The following is a 22,911-nucleotide window of genomic DNA, read 5'->3' as shown; positions in this document are numbered from 1 at the left end:
GAGCCTTAAGTCAAAAGACAACAATTATTCATTCGTTAGTGGTGAAGTCTAATGTCAGAGTCCCCTTGAGGACTAAGCTGTCTTTGGGCTGCATCTATTAATTGTTCTTTTGAATGAAGACGTTTTGGGTGACTAGGTTTAATGAACCATACTGTACTGGAGAAAATGGATGGAAAAAGAACATTTAAATATGCATTGCTGTTTTCTTTCTTAAAGTGACGTATGTTTCCTTTTGTTGTATCTGTTGTTTGCAGAGGTAGCCTATTTTTTCTTATGCTTTCCAAAGCCAGTTTGTGGGAAATGTCTTGGCAAAATCCTATTTACAAATTAAAAAAATTAACAAACAAAAAATAAATACATTGTTTACATTATCTCTTTAATGATGGTAATACTTTTGCCTGATCATATTTCCATCAGCATCTCACTTATTAGCTTGTGACAATTTGCTTCAAATTTGACGTTTCCAAAGGAGTTCTATTTCTTAATTGCCTGGAGTTATAGTGATAAATAATTAACTCTTTTACTCACTGTTGTTTATATGATTTGTTGTGTCTCAGTATGACATTGAGTAATTGCACCAATGTTTTAGTTAGGTTAACATATAGAACAGCAGTAAAATAGAAAAGTGGTGCAAATTGTATAAATTCTTACTGAATTTTTACTATGGATTTTCAAACTAAAAGTACTTCAAATTAAATCATGGAATTCAAATACTTTAATAAGTCAATGTGTATTCAAAGGGGTACAATACTAAGTGTATATGAGCACTAGTGTAATACTTATACAATACACACAGAGGGAACAAAACCTGAGATACAGTCCTTGGATGAAGATAGTCCTTGAGCTGCCTTGGGGGGTTGATCTGGGATCTTCCACCCAGATTGGGAAGATGTGTGTTGAAAAACCTCCTATGGCGCTGAGGATGAATGGATGGAACAGAGTCTTGTGCAGTAATATTCCTATGAGGATTGCCTCAGAGAGGGAAACAAGAGAAAATGCAAAAAAACACCACAATAGTGTATTACCCTTTAGACATTGTCAGACATATTGATTGAAAGAGCATTTATTAATTAAAAAATTGTGTCTACAATTGGAGTAAAATATGAACTGTAATAATAATAAACAGTAGATGATCTTCTGTTAATAAAACACGATGAATGGCTTCCCAGCGCTTGTGCTGAAAAAAGCCTTGTTGCTCTGCCAAGAGTAAAAACTGAAATCCTACTCACCGTCCTTGAGTAGGACATGTGCAGTGGTACGGGGTCTTTTGCCAGGGGTTGCCGTCTGCTGCAAAGTGCCTGACGTCTGCTCAATGCGTGCGGGGAGATTTCCTGGTATACTCGTGGTCTCTAACACGCCGAAGAGACACATGACGAAGAGACACGTGACGAGGTGTTTCGAAACGCGTAGGAAGGTTTGTGGGCATCCAGGGACACCGTAGCTGCACCAATCCGGCTGTGACGTCAGCGGAGGAGACGCTTGCAATTCACTCGGCGTGTTAGAGACCACGAGTATACCAGGAAATCTCCCCGCACGCATTGAGCAGACGTCAGGCACTTTGCAGCAGACGGCAACCCCTGGCAAAAGACCCCGTACCACTGCACATGTCCTACTCAAGGACGGTGAGTAGGATTTCAGTTTTTACTCTTGGCAGAGCAAAAAGGCTTTTTCAGCACAAGCGCTGGGAAGCCATTCATCGTGTTTTATTAACAGAAGATCATCTACTGTTTATTATTATTACAGTTCATATTTTACTCCAATTGTAGACACAATTGTTTTAATTAATAAATGCTCTTTCAATCAATATGTCTGACAATGTCTAAAGGGTAATACACTATTGTGGTGTTTTTTTGCATTTTCTCTTGTTTCCCTCTCTGAGGCAATCCTCATAGGAATATTACTGCACAAGACTCTGTTCCATCCATTCATCCTCAGCGCCATAGGAGGTTTTTCAACACACAATGTGTATTTAAACTGCCAAAAAAGCATTAACTTTCTCAGGTAAAGAAATGTGCTTGTAGTGCCGCTGTATCACACAGATCTCTAGTTCTTAAGAAGTAGTAATCTTAGCCAATCTTGACGGTAGATCCCTTGTTATATTTTGAAAACAAATGTTGTGCAATAATGGAATAGGTTCTACAGTTCTCAAATGTGTCTAGATAGCAGTATGCCTACATTTGTTGATGGAAATAGAACCCTTAGGCCAATATTTCTAAGCGGTGCTGTTCCATAAGACACATCACCTAGCGTGTCTTCCAGTGATGGTAGGTGTTTGTGGAATTGTACTATTTAAAAAAATATGATCCTTAATGTCTTAAAGCAACAATCCTGCTTTTTTCAAATTTTCTTAAGGATCTGAACCGGGGGTCCTCGATTGCTGAGGCATGCTCTGGAGACCCAAAGTTACAGAGATAGTTAGAGATTTAATTTCTGGTGTTCTTCCTGCTGAGTTAAAGATGGCCACTGCGGTTGTTCAATAGGAAGCTGTAATTTCATCGGGCTGGGGAACCCATGTCATTTGGAGGGTATTTTTAGTTCTCTAATGGGAGAACAAACTAAATCCATGAGAATTTCGGGAACTAGAAGGTCTCAATAGCTATAGCTCAGCTCTGGACAACCATCCATTTTGAATTCTGCACAAAAACAAAACAGTTATGGGGGATTGTTGCTTTAAACGTGGGCTCTTTAAGAATTAATGGCCAATGTAATGTTGAAATAAAAGTATTGCTTCCCTTTAAATAACTGTTACATGTTTGTAGATACATTGCTTGATATTCACATTAGCGTTCCTTTAGAATTTAATACAACAAAATAATTGACTAAGTTAGTGGTTATTTATATATGTGCTGATTTTTGGCTTCACAGGGTCATTTATCATAGTTATTTATGTTAGGTAAAAAAAAGTTAACACAATATAATGTTCCCAGCACTCATAAATGACAAACTGAAAAGGGTAATATTTTAATGAGAGAGAAAAGCACACACCCTAAGGGGTATAAGTAAATCACAATACCAGAACACATGTGATAAGGGAGGAGAGAAAAATAAGGTCAAGGGAAAGGGTGGGGTGGGGCAGGGGAGGGGGAGGGAAAGTGCAAGTAAGGTAAAAATACAGGGGAAGGGGGGCAACGTTTCGGGGATAGAAATTTTAGAAAGAAGAGAGGGCCCTCTCTTCAGGCTCTTTCCCAAAAGGCAAAAAATGTCCAATGTACTTCCCTTGACCCTGTAAAAACTCCCTATAATACAAAGCAAAAATAAAGTTCATCCCCAAGGGGGAAGGGTAAGCAAACAATCTGGCACCTTCAGCAAGATGGTTATGCAGCTCCTAGTTAAAGATCAGTGAGAGTCTCACTGTTACGCTTGTACTCCTACACACAAGCCGAGAGAGGGGAAGGGACCCAATAGCGAGGAGGGAAGCCGCAGGAGTACGGATATAGGAGAAGTTGCCGCGCAGCTGGGGATCGGCGCACGTGGTCACGTGAGCGTGCAGGAGAATGCGCGACGCGTCTGGAGGTGCGGAGCCAAGCTCTGAGACACGACTAGTCCAGCTGCATGGGCGCGCATGCTCTGGCAGCAGAGCAGGAATGCGCGCGTTCTCAGTCACCAACGCGGGGGGTGAGCAAGCCACAAGTGAATTGCACAGGAGTCGGGAACAGGCCTCTGTGTGGAGAGTAGCAGCAGACCTTAGGAACTCAGGAACACAGGCCTAGCGTGGGAAGGAGCAGCACTGACCTCTGCGTGAAGAGTAGCAGCTCAGGAAACACAGGAACTCAGGCCTCTGTGTGGAGAGTAACAGCAGGCCTCTGGGAATATTGGAAGACAGGCCTCTGCGGGGAGAGTTGCAGCAGGCCTCAGGATACTCAGGAACTAATAACGAGAACTAGAGAGGTGCAGGGGAAGATAGAGTCCAGAGCACAAGGTCACAATAGAATTGCTTCTTGGAGGACGTCCAGCCTCCTTAAAGGCAAAGTGCCAGTAACAGAAGAGTGCAGCTAAACTAAGTTCAAAGTGAGGGTTCTTTAGTTGAATGCTTTGGCCAAAGTATAGTAAGCCTGCTGCCACATCAAGGTAAACCCTAATCAGCAGGTCCTACACTACCCGCACGGTAAACTAACCTCAGTAGTGAATTAGTGACTGTCCCAGTCTTCCGGAATCCAAAGGAGATGAGTAAAGGTCCCAAGGAGGTCCAGGCAGGAACAGCATGTGATGGTAGTACTAGCAGGAACCAGGGCAGGTAGCAACTGACTTGATAGCAATGTGAGTCAGAGTGAGGCTTACTTCCTGTAAGGAGGAAGAGGACAGGATTTGCCAGAAAGCAAAATGGCGATGCTTGCTTCAGAATACTTAAAGACACAGAGGATCTTGACTTGCAGCTAGAGGGCAGCGATCAGAAGTTAAACAGGTAAGGAAGGAACACGCCACAGGGGGCGTTTTCCACGCATCGTCACAGCACCCCCTTCTTCTGGATCGAACTCCAAGTGATCCAACAGACTAGGGGGCAGAGATGCATAGGAAGATAGACTCACAGCTAGAGGGCGGCGCCCGCCACACAGAGAATCATCAGAGAAACTTGACTCGCAGCTAGGGGGCGGCGAACGCCATACAGAGAGACATCAAGGAATCTTGAAAGAAGAGAATACACCACAAGGGGGTGTGAAACTTGACTCGTAGCTGGAGGGCGGCGCACGCCGTCACGTGTACGCGCCACGTGTGAGAGAATATGCAACGCGACCGGGGGTGGCCGGGCTCCGTGGTATGAGTAGGGGAAACCCGGTGCGTGCATGCTTTGTAAGGAGAGTGGGAACTGAGATGCGGCAAGTAAGGAGGGAACACACCACAGGGGGCAAGTTCCCCGATTCCTTACACTCACATACCATAAGGTACCATAAGGTAAGAGTTCCAAAGTATCTTTGGTGCACACCTTAATAAAGCTTAATTAGTGCTCACTTACTGGCAGGCAATGTGGAACAACAGCACAGGAAAAATGCTCAAAGTAGTACAGTAATAATAATGCTGTACCGAACAGTGAAAGTCCTGGGTGTACAGTAGATGCAATCCCCGTGGGTGCTTGTGGATATCTGCTAGCTGGCAGTCCTTCTGCTCACTCTCACTGTGTGGGAAGACAAGGTGCTAAAAAATTAATTCAGTTGCCATTATTTATGTGGAAAAGGGGGACTTTTCTATCATGAAAATGACTTGGACAACTTTTCTACATTTGATGTAGGCTTAGGCATTTTTGTAAGGGAAAAGGTGCTAGAACCTAAAAAAAAAGAATAGAAATTTATGTACATTACTACACATAAACTACAATAATTATTCAGATTTAAACAAGGGAATATGGAAGTTTGTGTTCAAGATTTCTACTGAATATTTTCAGAATGACTACTTAAGAGTTTAATGTTGATTTCTAAAAAAAAAAAAAAAAGAGTCAGAATTCAGTGCCCTTAAAAGACACTGGATTATTGTAAGATAAACATAGTGAAGAGAGAATTATTTGTGTGTTTAGATCACATTTGGCTGTTACTAAATAATTCCATTTTATAGTGACGATGTTTGGAAGATATCAATCACACGTGACATATTTGTAGCAACAAATATGAGTAAAACTCTTATGTTCATTTGATGCTATCTTCTTCAAATATTTGCAAAGCATTAATCCATTATAGCTGTGTTGTTTCAGTTAAGCTGATTTATATTTCTGGCCCAGTTCCTTATGGCAGTACAGTTTTGGGTAACTATCATAATGAGCCATTTTAAAGCAGTCTTTGCAGACCAATTATGGAAATTTCAATCTCCTAAAATTTAAGCAGTGTATTAAACCAGGAAACGTTTTTATTATTTTAACAAATTGGCAATGGTTCAGGCATTGAAATTGAATTCTGAAATGTTCGTTTTTCATTGATAGGTTTTCATTTGGTTAATTTATTATGTGTAAGTGTATCATTTGTGTAAGCTAAGAATGTAGGTATCCATTCCATTTTTCCCATAATGTAGCTTTGCAGCAATAATTTGTTACAATAATATAGTTTTGAGCCTAAAAAAATAACTAATGTAAGCTTCAGGTTCTAACAAAAGATATTTAGTGTAACTTAGTTTTTGTGTATCATAAACCAGTTTTTGGTCAGAAAGTTTAATATCGCTGGAACTAGAGAGAAGTGAACTACGAAAAATGTGTCAGGAAGATGAGCGATCATTGACAGCTCTGCTTTCAACGCAGCTCTTCAGCAGTCACAGTGAATGGCTTCGTGCAGAGAACCAGTTCAGGTGAGTTATATTTTTTGAACCTTTATCATAAATTTGGGGTATTTTATTCTCATTAAAACAATATTCTAAAATAGTTCTACATTTTCAATTACACATCTCTTTGTATAGTAACTGGGGACAGTTCACAGATACATGACCAATGTGATTATGAATAGAGAGAAACGTTTTTTTCTGATTATTTCAAGAAAACTTGGCAGGCAGTGTAGATATATTTTTAAAGGTACCTGATATAAGCAAATAGGATGAACTTGTAAAGCTATTATACAGATATTACAGTAAGAAATTAGATGATATAGCATGAGTGTTGACCTTATTATACCTCATATATACATTATTATACCTTTATATAAACATTATTATGTGGAAATGCACTTTTAGATGTACAAAACATAAAAAGACAGCCATACTTAGTAATGAAAATCCAAAGCCAATAACGGGTCTTTTTTTAAATGATACAAAATGCTGTTAAACGTCAATAAATTTTCTCACATGTGGCAAGCTTTTAGAAAATTGAGTGTAGGAAATGGGTTTAGAGGCTTTAGCTCTAAACTAAAGAATAAAAAGTGTGCACAGCTGTCAAAATAGCTAATGAAATGTAATTCTGCATTGGGAGAGGAACAATTACTATGTCAAATAATATAATGCTTCCCTTGTAGAGGGCTCTGATGCGACCTTGCATGGATAATTATGCCCAGTTCCGTTCTCTGCACTGAAGTACTAGTTCAGAAATTCTGCAGTACTGGTTAATTAGAATGAAAGGTACGTTTCAGCATGTCTGTACATAGTTAGCCTCAAATGAAGCAATAAAAAAATACTGCTCAAGAATTTAAAGAGTGTTGAAGTAGTACATCAATCAGATTTATTTGGTGATGTTAAATGGAAGAAAAGTAAGACATGGTGATGGAGGCACAACATTTCAGGGTTCTCAGCTCCTTCATCAGGTCTTTGCTTTGAAACCTGGGTATAATCTGTTAAACAGCACGTGGTTGCGAAACGCATAGAGGTCACGTGAGGTCACCGTACGCACTTGCTGTCTGGCTGGGTGGATACTGCTCCGGGTAGTTCGTGCTGTGGCCATCTCCGCCGCTGGTGCAGTCCGGACCATTGGTGTCAGCGTGCGGTTCCAGCTAGCATTGCCTGGGGTAAGTGCTCGCCCCCCGTCAGCCCGTACCCGGCAGCAGTTCTTGTCACAGTCTGCTGCATTGGGTATACACTACATTTTGTGACCACAGTGTCTGTATGTGTTTATATTGTGTGTGCACAGTGTGCACTGTCCTGCTAGTTTACTATCTGGCATTCTTTTAGTGTTAGAGCAGCGGTGTAGGAACCGTTTGCCTTGACTGTGTTGTGGTCTGTTGTGGACCTTTACTTTTTAAATTTTAACCTATGTGTTTTTATTATATTGAATAAATCTGCCATTATGCACTTAGAAGGTGTTGTGTCGTCATATTGCCTTTCTGCATTTATGCATACACCTTACATCTGTAGAGCATAGCACTTTATATCTGGTCATTAACCCCCGGTGCGCTCTGTGCGCTTTTCTGATTCTGCAGTACTAGTTAATTAGAATGAAAGGTACGTTTCAGCATGTCTGTACATAGCTAGCCTCAAATGAAGCAATAAAAAAGTACTGCTCAAGAATTTAAAGAGTGTTGAAGTAGTACATCAATCAGATTTATTTGGTGATGTTAAATGGAAGAAAAGTAAGACATGGTAATGGAGTCACAACATTTCAGGGTTCTCAGCTCCTTCATCAGGTCTTTGCTTTGAAACCTGGGTATAATCTGTTAAACAGCAATCTCCCACCTCATTTTTTTTTACATAATTTGAACTCTGAGCCCTCCCAAGCTGAACCAAACAATGTTTAGCTCTTTGGGTGCCCCTGTTACTATGATACTTGCCTTTCTAGTTGCAGGTGTTTTTGCTCACATACAGGAAATCAAAATGGCAATGAAATTAGCTGTTGGTGGATGAAGTTGCGGCTTCCAAATTGTCGACCTTGGTGGCTATGTTTGAATTTATTGGGAAAATACCAGCAATATCTGAGGAGCTAAAAATAGCGTGGTTCATCTCTGGAGGACCTCTCAGTTGGAATTCTGTAAACACATCAAAAATTACAATGGGAAGGAGCGTGGTAGGGGTGGGGCAGTATGGGATCTTTTGCTAACAACACTCCGCCATAGCCACTCCACCACTGCCATTCAGCCACCACCTTTCAGTTGCTATGTACAGTCAGCAGCTAGCCATTCGTGCCCTAAGGAAAAGTGATTAGCGTTAGCATTACTTAGATGTTAACTTTTGTGGTTTTAGGGTAAGAGGTTAAGCCTTTTAGGATGGGGTTAAGGTTAAGCTTTTTAGGGTAAGAGTTAAGGTTAAGCTTTTTAGGGCAAGGTTTGAGGTTTTAGGGTAAGTGGTGAAGGTTACAGTAGGTGTTTTAAGGAAAGGGGTAAGCTAGTTAGGGTAAGGCTTTTTTAGAGCAAGGAGTAAGGTTAGGGGTATACATTACCTTGGGGCCAAATACTTGGTGGCTAAACAGTAGTGGCTAAATGGTGGCAGCAGTGGTGGCAGAGTTCCTGTTGTGGAGTGATAGCGGCAAAAGCTCCTAAACGCTGGTGGGTTGTGTCACGTGAGACCATGCAGTTTACATCTTTTTACCAGGTTCATTCATTGAGCAAAACTAGATAATTAAATAAATTGTGGTCTATTCACTTAAAATATGCAAACACACAGTGGAACACAAAATATATAAGAAAGACACACTTTCTGGGGCCTGGCCTACAATACTAGACTTTCCTAGTTGAATTAGACATAAAACAAAAGTCTTTGGTTGACCAGGACTTAGGCCGAAATGTCCTGGAACTCAAATAGGCATGAAGTTCCTGACACCACCACTCTCTTTTCTCCGGAGGTCCAGAAATCACTTCACCGAGAGTTAACTCCAAATGCCCGGGAACTAAATTTGGCTTGCAATCCTATCCGTGACCGCTGCGTTCCTTTTTCAGAACTTGGCCACAAAAAGCTAGACTTATATTATATATTTCCACCTGAAATTTCTGAAACCAGCTCGCTGCCATTTCTCTGAGAGCATCTTTTGGTACATTCAAATTTGCCGCTGCTGTTCGGGCACTTAGAATCTCATCACCGGATTGGCTGAGGGATTCTTTAGTATTTCTGAGTTCATTCATGAAATACTACAGCGTGGGAACTTTCTAACCAATCAATGAGAGCGATGCCAGACTTCTGAAGCCGGGCAAGATGGACTTCTGAATCAGCCAAGGGCATGCGCAAGCTTGCCACCTTAGCCACTACGTATTTAGAAGCTACCCGCTGGTTTTGGTTCCTCACAGTCTGGTAGGGCAAATGGTAGTCCCGAGGACTTCCATTCATACCAGGATGTGGTTGCTCAAGCCTAAACCTCCTGACAAAATGTTCTTCACACCTCTGGCACCAAATTGGTAGCCCAGTGACTCCCTCAGGACATCGATCTGGAAAGACCCCGCTGATAATACTGTGCACAAGCATATGTTTTTAAACACTCTGTTAATAAAAATATACACTTTAAGTCATGATTCTTGGGTAGATTTTTAGGGCATCCAGCAACTCTGGACCCCGGCTACCTAGACACAATCGGAAAACACTTTCTTTGCAACTCCCCCCCCCCCCTTTGAAGGTAAAAGCACAAATTCTTTATTGTCGCATAATTTTAACACATGCTTATACAACAGTTAGGCTCAAGAGCTGACACTCCTGAGTCCAAATAAATGGATCAGAGGCAACCAAACAGGCTTAACCTTTATTAGTGAGCGTGGTTACCCCCTCACCATCACAGGTGATGCCTGCTTTATTTTTTTAAGTGGATTTTTGAAGGGGCACCAAACTTTTTTCCTAGGAGATTGGGGGTCCAAAAAGACCTGGTGCAAATAGATTGGGAATCACTGTAGAATTAATCACTTTTCCTTTTTGCATATACAATATTACTTGCATATATGCTGCCACCATACTGGTCAACATGGAAAAGCAGAAACTGGGGAGTTTTAGCAGGAAAATTGTTGAGATCTTTTCTTTTTCTATTTACTTGCATTTGGGATTAGAGTATTTTTTCAGGGCAAATGAAAAAAATATATACATTTCAGTTAAAAACGAAGAAGGTGATAAGTTGCAAAAGTCAGCTACCACATAAAACTGATTGCAAAATGTAACATAGCATGGTTGTTCGTACAATACACAAGACTTTGAATATACATAGTAACCTTCAATTACAGTGTGTTGTTGTGGGGTGGGGGGAGTAGAGAGAGAACAACTAGAAGAAGCACAGGTCAATTCAGAAAGCGAGTTGCTATTTTTCTATTACTATTTTGGTTACTGCTGCTTGTATGTATTTTTAGCAGGACCCGAGACAAGCATACAAACCTGTGAACTTAAAGATTTCCACAAACGTAGGCACATACTTTGATGTACATTCTAAAGGCCCTTACAGCAGAATTACGTTGCTTTACCATATACTCTCATTTTATATTCATTGCTACATTTATCAAAAACAGAAAAAAATAGGTATGTAAAATAAAACGGAAAGAATAGGAGTTGAAGAGAGAATATTCTGTCAGAAAATTATAAAATAGTTATTATTAGAGCTGGGCGAATTTTGGGGGCGAATTTGGTTCTGCAGCAGATCGTCCGGTTCCTTTGGTCCGCGGATTTCAGCGGATCAATCTCAAAAAGGGCAATTCGCGTTTTGCAGATTTTTTATTATTATTGCCAATTCACTCCATGGATTCCACAATCCATTGACAGATTAATAGAATCCAATCCGCGGATTCAGGAGTCTGTTGGCGGATTGGATTCTACTAATCCATGCACGGCTTGTATCCAATGGTGATGAATCTGCGCAGATTAAAACCAACCAAGTCCGTTTGTGTATTTTACACCGCAAAATGGATTTGGGGTTGAAAATGCGAGAAAATCCGAGAAACGGATTTGGGCAGATTCACCCATCTCTAGTTACTATAATACTAATTTTATTTTTATATACTGTAGGTTTTGGTGTAGATATATATTCTTTCATCACATTTTAAGAACTATTTTAAAAAGTACAGTACGTATACCTTTAAATATCCAGGCTTCTTCTTTTCCCCAGTTGTTTGGCTCTGTTGAACATTATCCTGCAGCTCAACTATTTTCAGTTCCAAAAGATCTATCAGCTTCACGTGGTCAGAGAAAGCCAGCATTTTTTCTGTTTTGTCTACATAAATTGCTCAGTAGAAAACCAGCAAGAGGCTGACACTAGCGACCAAGTGAAGGTGTTGATTTCTTTGTTACTGATTATTGGATTTATATCTCAGAAGAAAGAACCAACTGTACCGCTACTTCAGGCTCTCAGTATGCCGCAGTAATTAAAATACACATACTTGGGTAGCGATTTCCCCCAACTCATTTATTGGAGTCAAATTATCAACTGACATTTGATCAATCGATAAAATCATGACATATTTAATTAGACTTGTTAAAATTATTGCTTGTTATAAATGTGAAGTATTAAGAGGTACTATTCTACTTAACACGTGAAGGCGTTGCAATGATAAAATAGTCCTGTATCTTCTGTAGTAGTACATGCTATAATATTTATTACGGTGCACAATACCCCATTCATTGTGTTATTGTTATGGGTTAATTAGGGGGTCATATCTATTTAAAAAGGAGTGCTACAGCATTTCAGAAGATGAAGTTGTGATAAAGCAGTGGTTCTTCATTTAATTTATATACGATACAACAGCTACACATATGCTTCCTACTACAGTATGTAACCTCTCCCCCCACCGCCCAGGGAGATCTGATGGTACTGGTAGTGTTATGGTGGGATGGTGCTCACCTGTAGGCTACCAGGAGGTCTGAGTCTCCACGTTGGTATGGGGAGTAGACAACAGGACAGGCTTTCAGCTTTGGTGCAGCGCCTCCAACCTGCAGGGCTCTGCCAGAGGCAGGGTTTCATCCCAACAAGAACCCTTGCAGTAAGTAATTCAGCCACAGGAACAGTACAACATGATATATTGCTGGACCAGCTCATACAGTTCCTTCCCATGCAAGAGAGGTGGCATTACCTTGACTAGGCCCCCAGGAGCTTGAGGCCCCTGGGCTAGTCTTTACCTTGATGGGTATCCAAAATGTAGTGTGTGGCGCACAACAGCAAAGAACAGGTCATGTGGCAATGAAAGAATACATTTATTTAGGCTGCATTAAAAAAACGGTGGGAGGTTCAACACTCCTACGCGTTTCGAGCTGTGAGGCACTTTATCAAGGAGTTGATAAAGGACCCACAGGGGAACAACAGTGAGTGCTCTCATTTTTTATGGGCCACCCTAGGAGAAGGAGAAGTGACGACACCCTCACTAAGATATCTCTAGGGATTATTGTGTCAATATATGCGAAATTGGAAATTGAGAACTGTACTTTAGTCATTTATATTCCCCTTGTGTGGTTACCTCTGTATGCATGATCTTATAAAAAGGGACCAAGCATTTGAGCTCCTACAGAAACCTATTTACCCTGATGGGGTAGGGTAGAATTCTGCCTTCTCCCTACGGTGCAGGCTGCACTGGAATTCACTAAATTTATCAGGAAGCCATATTTTATACCAGGGGAGGGTCCCACTCCTAATCTCAAGTAACTGGGCAGCACTCCTCCAGTGAGCCTCCCCCCCTTCCCCACCATGGCACATGCTCCAACTGTTTCAAGACAAGGCACCTGGAAACGGATACAAATTAACCACCCAGTGGGGAGACTCACATCCTGGCCCATGTGAGAGGAACTTAACCCCAACACTGCCTGCTCCTTACCAGGACATAGTGGAGGGTCAGGGAATATATAGCCAGGGGCACTGGGCTACAGGTATATAGATGAAACCAACATTATTGCACCCATCATCATGTGCTGAGGCTTTAAACCATGCAATTGTATGATTTTACAACTCAATGTAGAACTCCCCTTAATGACTGATGCGTTAACCACCAGGAACTTGCTCCCTGCTGATTGCGAGACAGTTCAATGTATAGCAATGTTTAATTTTGAACAAATTGAGATGATTCTAATCTTGTAACAACAAGTGTTTTATTTTGTATTGCCATAGGCTATGATACAGTGTTGATCTTTGTGTAAAATTCTTACCAGTGACTGACGGTCTCTTAATTTCACATGAACCTGATATTTTAAACTGTGGGAAACTTTCATATGTATACAAGCAAGGGACGTCAGTAAAAGGCAGTTCATATTCTGGGTGTATTTTTTTGTTGTTGCACAAAACATATAGTGAGTACCAGTTAAGGGATAACTACAGTATAATAACCCTATTGGTATGGACAATCACGACTATACAGAGGAGAACAATCAATAAGAAGAATGTCAAATTCACAAATCTAAGAAAAATATTCATTGCGATAGTAAGGCTGATTATAGCTAGTCATAGCTCTTCATGTGTTTTAAATGCATTTTTTGGATTAGGGGTATTATTTGTTTAAGCTGGTTACTATTTTTTGGGGGGTAGGAGGAGGAGTCTTCTCTTTCTTCTTTTTCTATTTTGACTTAATAATTACTGCCCCCTTGCACCTCCCAGTAGTATATCAGGCCGTAGCAAGAGTTTATTTTTTGTTAACCTTGGAATTGCACCAACATTGTGAATTATGAAATTGTTGAGGTCCTATCATTGCTTAAGGAAGAAAGTTAGATTACAGCTGTATGTTTACAAAAAGTTGGCTACCTTGGATTGCACTTTTTTCATTTTTTTTTATAATTCTTTATTATAAATTGACATATACAGTGAAAGTATAAAAATAGAGAAAAACAAGGTTGCATCATATAGATAGAAAGCCAGTCAATGCTGGTCTCAAGACCTTTAAGAATCTTTAATTGTATTTGTCATCTTCAAGACTTTTGGCTTATTTTCTAACTTTTCTCCTCGCCCAAGACAAGAATTCATCAACAGTGTATCAATTTATGTTATTATATGTACTGTAAGTACATATATATATACTGTATATATATATATAGTGGTCGACAAATCACCCAAAAATCTATTCGCCGAACCAAAAAATCTACTCGCCACTTAGTCCTGCCCCCATCCCACCCTTAGCCCCGTCCCCAGCCCCGCCCCCAGTCCTGCTTTTTAAAAAAGAAATTCAATACATTTCTAGTAAGAACAACATTCGTTTTTGAAATAACAGTTTATTTATTGTATTGTATATATACAGGATAAATAAGATATCCAGATCCAGAGTGTGAGAGAGTGTGGGTGACAGAGAGAGAGAGAGAGAGAGAGAGAGAGAGAGGGTGACAGAGAGAGAGAGAGTGTGGGTGACAGAGACAGAGAGAGAGTGTGGGTGACAGAGAGAGAGGGTGTGAGAGAGAGAAGGTGAGAGAGAGAGGGTGAGAGAGAGGGTGAGAGAGATAGTGACAGAGAGAGAGAGAGGGTGCGACAGAGAGGAGAGAGAGTGTGGGTGCGACAGAGAGAGAGAGGGTGACAGAGAGAGAGGGTGACAGAGAGTGAGGTTGACAGAGAGAGAGGGTGACAGAGAAAGAGAGAGGGTGACAGATAGAAAGAGTGACAGAGAGAGAGGGTGACAGAGAGAGAGGGTGACAGAGAGAGAGAGAGGGTGACAGAAAGAGAGTGAGAGAGAGAGAGAGAGTGGGTGTGGCCGAGAGAGGCAGAGTGAGAGACAGACAGACAGGGAGAGGGTGACAGGGAGAGGGTGACAGGGAGAGGGTGGGTTACTGGGTGGGTGACAGGGAGAGGGTGACAGAGGGTGACAGGGAGAAGGTGACAGAGGGTGACATGGATAGGGTGACAGAGGGTGACAGAGAGAGGGTGACAGAGGGTGACAGGGAGAAGGTGACAAAGCGTGACAGGGAGAGGGTGATAAAGGTTGACAAGGGGAGGGTGACAGAGGGTGACAGGGAGAGGGTGACAGGAAGAGGGTGACAGAGGGTGACAAGGAGAAGGTGACAGTGTGACGGGGAGGGTGACAGAGGGTGGGTGACTGGGTGGTAGACTGGGTGGGTGTATTCACACACACACACACACACTCACAGACACACACACACAGACACACTCGCAGACACACACACACACACACACTAACAGACACACTCACAGACACAAACACACTCACAGACACACACACTCACAGACACACACCGCATCTTAGCACCATAATGTGATGCGTTCCCCCCCTCGCCGCAGTGTGACGAAACGCGTAGAGCTGTGATGTCATCACGTTCGTGTTGGTGTATTTGGAGTCCCTGGCTTCCCTGCGCTCCGGCTGGCGGTAATTTCAAGTGCTAGCAACCATTGTATGAGGGAGCAAAGGACGTGCAGGCATTGGATGCCTTTTTATCTTGCTGCCAATTTGGGATAGGAGTTCATGGTGAACCTGGGCTGTTTACATCCACTCTGCAAACCTGGGACTCACCCTACCACCGCAGATGACCACAATAGAGATTTCTCTCCCACGAATGGTTCTGTTTAAAATCCTGTAAGTGCACATTCTTATGAGTTGCTGATTTTTTAAATAAATGTACCTTATTTTTTACTCAGTTACGTGCTATGGAGCTTGCGCTTTTGTTTGTTTTTTGTTCATATATATATATATATATATATATAAAGCAGAAAATAGCCGTGTTAGTCCAGTTGCGATAGTGCAGAATAAATTAGTTCTTCAGTATTCGGTGATACCTTTTTTATTGGACTAACAATTTATATATATATATATATATATATATATTTTTTTTTTTAAACCTATATTTAGGCATAGCTGATCCAAAAACTTGGGATCAGTGTCTTATTTAAGAACATACTTCTTGCCTCCGATGTGCTCTCCCTCAGTACACAGAGATTAATAATCTTTATCATACATGTTTAATAGGTACTCTATTTTCCACACTGGCCTCTCTTTTAATTTGTAAATACTTTAATAACTTTCACTATTGTTATCACTTTCTCGTATGTTATTGTGAGCATTTATTTTAATATAGAAATTAAATTAGTACAGCTCAACCCCGTTATAACGCGATCCGTTACAACGCGGATCCGCTTATAACGCGATGCAAGTCTGGCTCCCAATTTTCGTATTTATGAATACTTTACAACACGATTATTGGTGTCTTATACACTTTATTGTACAATGCATACAATTGTACATTATTTCTAATGCGATCCGCTTATAGCGCGATGTGATTATTTGGACCCCAAGCACAGCGTTATATGGGGGTTGAGCTGAATTAATAGCCCAGGGTGTGCTCCATACGTGTATCTCTTTCTGAGAATCTGTGACTTCGGTCAACAGATTTTCCTGTTCCAAATGTAGAATTATTTCGTGCACAGGAAGCACCCCTTTGCTGCAATCATCAGCAATAAGGGCACTACCATATTACATCCAAAAGTATCATCTTGATTACCTTAATGATTCTCACCTGTTGAGTGGTGTTACCTCTTTTTGTGTTTGGCCTATTAGTTTGGATTTAGCTTTTTCATCTCCAAGTCCTTCATCAGCTTTCCTCCAAATAGTTTTTCAATGACCCCGACCCGGGGCTTTGGGTTTGCCCATTTTCTGTAAATTCAATCCATTTGTGGATCAGTTCTAGATTCAGCGGTTTCTAATGCATTCACGCTCGCCACATGTGGTGAATAGGACAATATGTTGGGGTGAATGGGGACACTGGGGGGAGAGCCAGGACATCTACTCAGTGGCTGTGAGGGGGCTTGGCTGCCTGATGGCTGTGGGGTGGAGGCTCGACTGCCCGGCAGCTGCAGGTGCAGCACTTAATGATACAACACCAGCCCTTCATGCCAGAAGTTAGTATCGCTAACTCATTCACCCGTTTTATTAGTGGCCTCCCTGAGGTAAGGTGTTGGGGGTTTATGTATATTTGGGAGGATATTAAGCCTGTTTTTCTTTGTCTATTAGACCGAATAAAGATTTAATTTTTTATCTTTTATTCATTTATACACCTCTTTTTGTAAACTTGTAGTGTTCAGAGTTTATTACCATCTGCTACATTCATACCCTCTCTACTGACAGTTCACCAATTTGATATTCCATTATTAACTTCCTCTAACCAGGATCGATTAGCGAGTGCACACTATTGAGAGCTTTCCCTTAGCCATATTTTGAGAGATTCTCTTGCTTTTGAACCCTGTTTTTTGTATTTGGAGTGGTTATTATGTGTATTTGGGATGGGGTTATTATGTTTATTTGGGGTGGGGTAGGCCAAGGGAGCACAAACTTTTGAAGCTGCGCCCCCTGCCTGGCCTCCCCCGGTCTCGTGCCCCCTCTCCTACCTGCCAGCTGTGTCAAATGACGCACCGGGGTGACGGGGTCGCATGACGTCACGTTGCCATGGAGAAGCGTCTGAATCCCGGTAAGTGTTACTGTTGCAGAGGCCTCACGCGATCCCCGGCATTTCATTTAAATGCCTTGGGGAGGAGCGCTGGACCTCTGCAACTGCCCGCGCCCCCCAAACAAATCTCCCACCCCCCAGTTTGCGCACCGCTGGGGTAGGCTATTATGTATATTTCGGGTGTGACTGTTTTATTATATGTATTGGGGGTATAGGATGGGTTATTATATGTATTTGGGGTGTGGGGGTTATTATGTGAATTTACTGTGTTGGGGTTATCTGTTTTGGGGTGGGGGGTTGTATGTATTGGGGTGGGGAGGCTTAGTGTCTGTATTGGAGGAGGGGGCTTAGTGTGTGTATTAGGAAAGAGAGGTGGGGGCATAGGGGAGAGAGGTGGGGATGTGGGGACGAGAGGTTGGGGTGATGGGAGAGCAGGAGGGAGAGGGGGGTATATGAGAGAGGGTGGGCATCACAACTCGCTAGTGGGACGCTATTTTGACTGACAAAAGAATGTGGCAAAATGGAAAGACGACAGTGTGGTTAGCTTTGAATTCCTATTGGACACCTCTGTTCTAGACGATTAGGGGCATTTTCATAGTACACCCCCCATCTGAACATAGCTATTGACATATTTCTTTGAGTTATCAGTTGGGTAATGGAAGGAGAACTAGGCCTTTCCTGCTTAACAATTTGCCCAAGAGTTGGTTTCTTTTATTCCAGAAATATATGATTTTACCACATTCAATGTATGAAGAGCAGAAGCACATCTACATTTAGGACAATTACCTAATACTTCTAGTATAATTTTTTGTTGTTGTGCCGGGCTAACATAGGGGGTCATGCACTAAGCTCCGTTAAGTTGTTTTGAGAGCGCAAAGTGATGTTGCGCTGAACACGATGCACAAGCCACGCAAACAGGCACTTTGCGCTCTAAAACTGACTTTTTTCCAACTTTGCTCGTTCGTAACCCTGTTTGCGTTAAATTCTGCCCTATTTAATTCTGTTAAATGTTGCATCTCACTTCTACTAGTATGTTTTTGACTCTATCTTTTGCATGGGCTGTATGGCTATCAGAGCAGAAATATCTCACCCACCTTGGGGAGCATTAGGACGTGTTTATTTGTTAGCTACTGTACTCTCTTGCCATCTTAAACCATCAAATGTAATTATATGTTTCAAGGTCTGAGAAGGTGCAACCTCGCATATCTTTATGAAGTTTAAGTTTTCACAAGCTAGTTCTATGTTTCTTGCCTCCCCAGATAAAGTTTGATATCTCCCTATTTAGTTGTTGGATGTATTTTTTTCCCTTAAGTAATAGAGGTAAAATCATTAGTAAGTAGTATATTTTTTGAATTCCTGTCATTTGTAAGAGCTGTATTCGCCCCAACAGGCTTAGTGGCAATGTCCTCAAATATTCACATTTTTACATAACTTGGCTATAATAGAATTAAAGTTTAGATCATATAGATTTTTTTAAGTTTGAGGGGATAACAATTCCCTGGTATTTTATGCTATTTACTGTTCCTGCAAAAGGAAACCATGCCAAATTGGGTTTTTGTTTATTCCTATATTCAAGGTTTCAGATTTTGTAATATTTACTTTGTATCCCGTGAATGATCCAAAAATGTGTAAAGTCTCTAAAATAAAGTGAAAGGCTACCTCATCAGACCTGTTAATAAACAATAAAGTGTAATCTGTGTACAAGGTGAATTTTATCCCTGAATTCCCTATCACCTCCAGCTCCTGACAGTTCTCAAATAAATGGCTAAGGGTTGCAGTGTGATGGCAAACAATAGGGAAGACAGTGGACAACCCTATCTTGGTTCACTTTTTAAAATCAAATATTTGTGAAGGGAAGTTACCAGCAAATACTCTGGCTCTTGAGTTTTAATACATTCCTTTGATAGCATTTCCAAATTCGCTCACAATTCCAAAGTTCTGCAGTGCAGTATATAAATGATCCCACACTACTCAGCATCAAGGCTGTGTTTTATGTCTGTTGAATCACAGTCAGTACCTTCCTAAAATCTGAAGTGATGTTTCTGACCCATATGAAGATAGTCTGTTACGGCGATATTACAGATGATAGATACATCTTTAATATTTTAGCTAAAACCTTTGCATACAATTTTATAATCTGTATATAGTATATTAAATAGAAATAGCCATGTTAGTTCAGGTGTGATACTGCAGAGTAAAGGAGTACTTCAGCATTTAGAAAATAGATCGGCCTATACAAGGCCACATCATCTGGACTCCTCACCGCCTTGTGCATTACTTTAATATCTGCAAGCGTTAAACTACTAGGGCAGTTGTCTACACTTAATAAACTATTAAATAATTTAGTTAAGGGATCCACAATACTTTCACCTAATGTCTTATAACATTGGGCTGAAAAGCCATCTGGGTCCGGGGCTTTTAAACATTTTATGGAGTTAATTGCTTTCCAAACCTTCGTTTCCTGGATCGGTAAATTCAAATCTATAAGTGCTTAATTTAAAAATTTTGGAGGTAAGATTTTTTCCAAAATGACTCCCTGTGGAGCTATCTTTTTTGGGAATAAAGATCTTGATAGAATAATTTGAATTGTCTGGCTATAGTATATTCTCAGGTCAAGGGAGAACTTTCCCTAAAATTCATAAATTAACTTATAAGGTTCTTTGGTCCGGTACCTGTAACTAAGTCTCAGTCCATAATCATACAATTTAAACATAAAATAACTGAGATTGGCTTCCTCTCTTTCCTGGAGTAATTATTCACACATATTTATTTACTATAAATGTTTGTGAGCAGGAGAGGGATTTGCTTTGTACTCTAGATTACACCTTTAATAAAGTACACGTTTAACAAGGTTGTTTAGGTAGGGGATTTCCTTGTTTTTTTACAAATCTCTTCACCTAATTAATTCACCATGAGCAGGGCAAGCGAACATTAACAAAATAAGCAAAACATTTAGTATATTCTAGGCTATAGTAAATAATCCCCTTGTTTTTATTCTGTGTCCGGAGATAGCTGGGTTAAACGACATGCAAATTAGAAAAATTCTGCTCCAAATAATGAGAGCCCTTTGAGTCTAATGCATTTTTATTGTGTTTTTATTCGATAACTGCTCTCTAGAATGTTGCAAACATATGTCACTTTTTTGTTATTACAATGAAAACCAAAATCATATGTATTTGGAACAGCAGTTGATTTTATGTAACGTTTGTTTTCTTAGCATGAACTCTATTGCTTGTTTTTGAAGTTTTATCTGGTACCAGTACATTAGACTGTCAAATTCTGTGCAGCTCTCTAGCTAAAGGGGCAGTGCACTTGGTCTAGTGACAATTGTTGTATTTCGTTTAATGAGGCAATCTAAGCGGCACTTTAAAGAAATATCTTTTTTATTTTGTTTTAATATATGCAGCCTTTGATTACCTTTATTGAAAATTAATTACCTAAGCTGCCGATCAATTTGTTCTCCTGTGATCGATCAGCTATGATCCTGCTTCCCAGGGTTCACTAAATGGCTGCCTTTCAGTTTCAATTAATCGTTCAATCAGTATAACTCAGCAGCTATAATGTATTCTTATACAGTATTACTGTACTAAGGTAAAATTATCTGTTGTTACAGTTTGCAGCTTAAGTGCAGCGAATATCTACAACAAATTATCACAAACAGGAAAGTGTTACAAAGATCTTACACTGCTGGGGAAGTATATTAAAACCGGCTATAGAAATCAAAGGATGCACAATATATTAAAACTCATTAAAAATGGCATTACGAGTTGAATAATAAAAAAATGCAGTAAGTATTATCTAATATTATCTAATACTACAGAACTGATTTATTAAAAAAACATGTAGGATATTGATTTAATTGCTTTATTAAGTGTAGTGATCAATATCAAAAATAAAAAGTACAGATTGTCATTATGTCTCCTTTTTAACAGTGTTTCCTCTTCACGTTTAATGTGAAAGAATGTTATTGTTTCTATTTATATATGGGCCTCTCTAAAATTGCCACCACCAGGATATTGTAAAATCTGTGTCTAATCCATTATTATTGGAATTTCTCGCTGTTGCGTCCCTTGTTCAGTTTTTCATGAGTCCTATACTAGGCCCTGGTAAAAGCAGTTTGTAATGTTCGGTATTTTCAGTACATTTCACAGTAAGGCCTTGGGCTTAAATCTGCCAAATATTTATCATATATTTAATTTAAAAAAAGCCATTAAGAAATGGTAAAGAAGATGTTGTATGTTTAAGTACTTTTACATTATTGCAACTTCAAGATAATGCATCAAATGGGAGGAGGTGTAGCATAGCGGTTGAATACATTATTGTTGAATACATTATTGTGGATTCAATACCGGCCTAAACTATTCACATTCATTATAATTGTGTTAGTCTTGTTTTTACTCTGTCAGCGCTATATAAGACAATCGTATTACCATGGCTGCATTTAAATTCCTATTATATATGCATCTGCCAAATGACAAAAATTGTGTTGTTAAAAGCTAGAAACAAGCATAGTGTTTTCTTTTTTATGTATTGCAAGACAGCAACAATGTCAACAATGACAGGCACTATTCATTTTTCAAATTTTAGTTGCAATGTAGTAATGTACAGAGAACAATCTCCATTACTATGTTTGCTTTCCAATTTTCCAGTAAAATCACCATTTTGTCAAGTCAACTATATCACTTAATGGACTACATTAAACATCACACATATAGTACAGCAATATACTTTTAGTCTTTTTGGTATACTAAATGTTCTATTTAAATAAGCAAATTGAACTATCCGTTTACACTGCTCCTTGTATTACGCAGTGCTTTACCAGGATAGAAGATTATACAGGGCCATATTTACTAAACTATACTATTGCTTGACATCTCCTGGTATCTCAAGATATCTTATAGCATAGCACCACTTAATTAAATATGGCCCTAAACCCCTTCAACATATGTAATGTATCTGTCATTAGTGTTTCTATTGGAATTGGAATTAAATTTTAATGTGCAATTTTTTCTTGAAAGTTCATTATTTAAAAAGAAACAGGCTCATGGGATAATGATGTCCAAGGTCACATAACCAATGAAAAAAAATCCCTCAAAGTGCTCACAAATATGTGAAATGAACGCAAAGTTTGCAAACTAAAATGCCACCAGTTTGCCCATCCGTAGTCCCAGGATAACTGTAATTATATTCTCCTTAGCTATTTATGTACTTTCTTCTTTAGCTACTCATTTGAATAGTCTTTCCTAATAAGACTTGGTGGGTCTT

The 22,911-nt window shown here is 40.1% G+C and overlaps 1 protein-coding gene across 3 annotated transcripts in view; it reads left to right on the top strand.

Annotated features, from left to right (window-relative positions):
- The window catches only part of SEMA5A (semaphorin 5A), a 795,598-nt gene that overhangs the window by 46,657 nt on the left and 726,030 nt on the right, over positions 1-22,911 (top strand). Inside the window, exon 1 of one of the 3 annotated variants that reach the window (XM_075586193.1) lies at positions 6,154-6,264. The exons of the other annotated variants lie outside the window; for them this stretch is intronic. The gene's annotated coding sequence lies outside the window, so the exon portion shown is untranslated. Of the gene's footprint in view, positions 1-6,153; positions 6,265-22,911 lie in introns of those variants that run through there. 3 annotated transcript variants of the gene reach the window in all.

This window comes from Ascaphus truei, chromosome 2 (assembly GCF_040206685.1).
Source record: "Ascaphus truei isolate aAscTru1 chromosome 2, aAscTru1.hap1, whole genome shotgun sequence".
Taxonomy (NCBI): Eukaryota; Metazoa; Chordata; class Amphibia; order Anura; family Ascaphidae; genus Ascaphus; species Ascaphus truei.
This window is presented reverse-complemented; position numbering and strand designations above follow the sequence as displayed.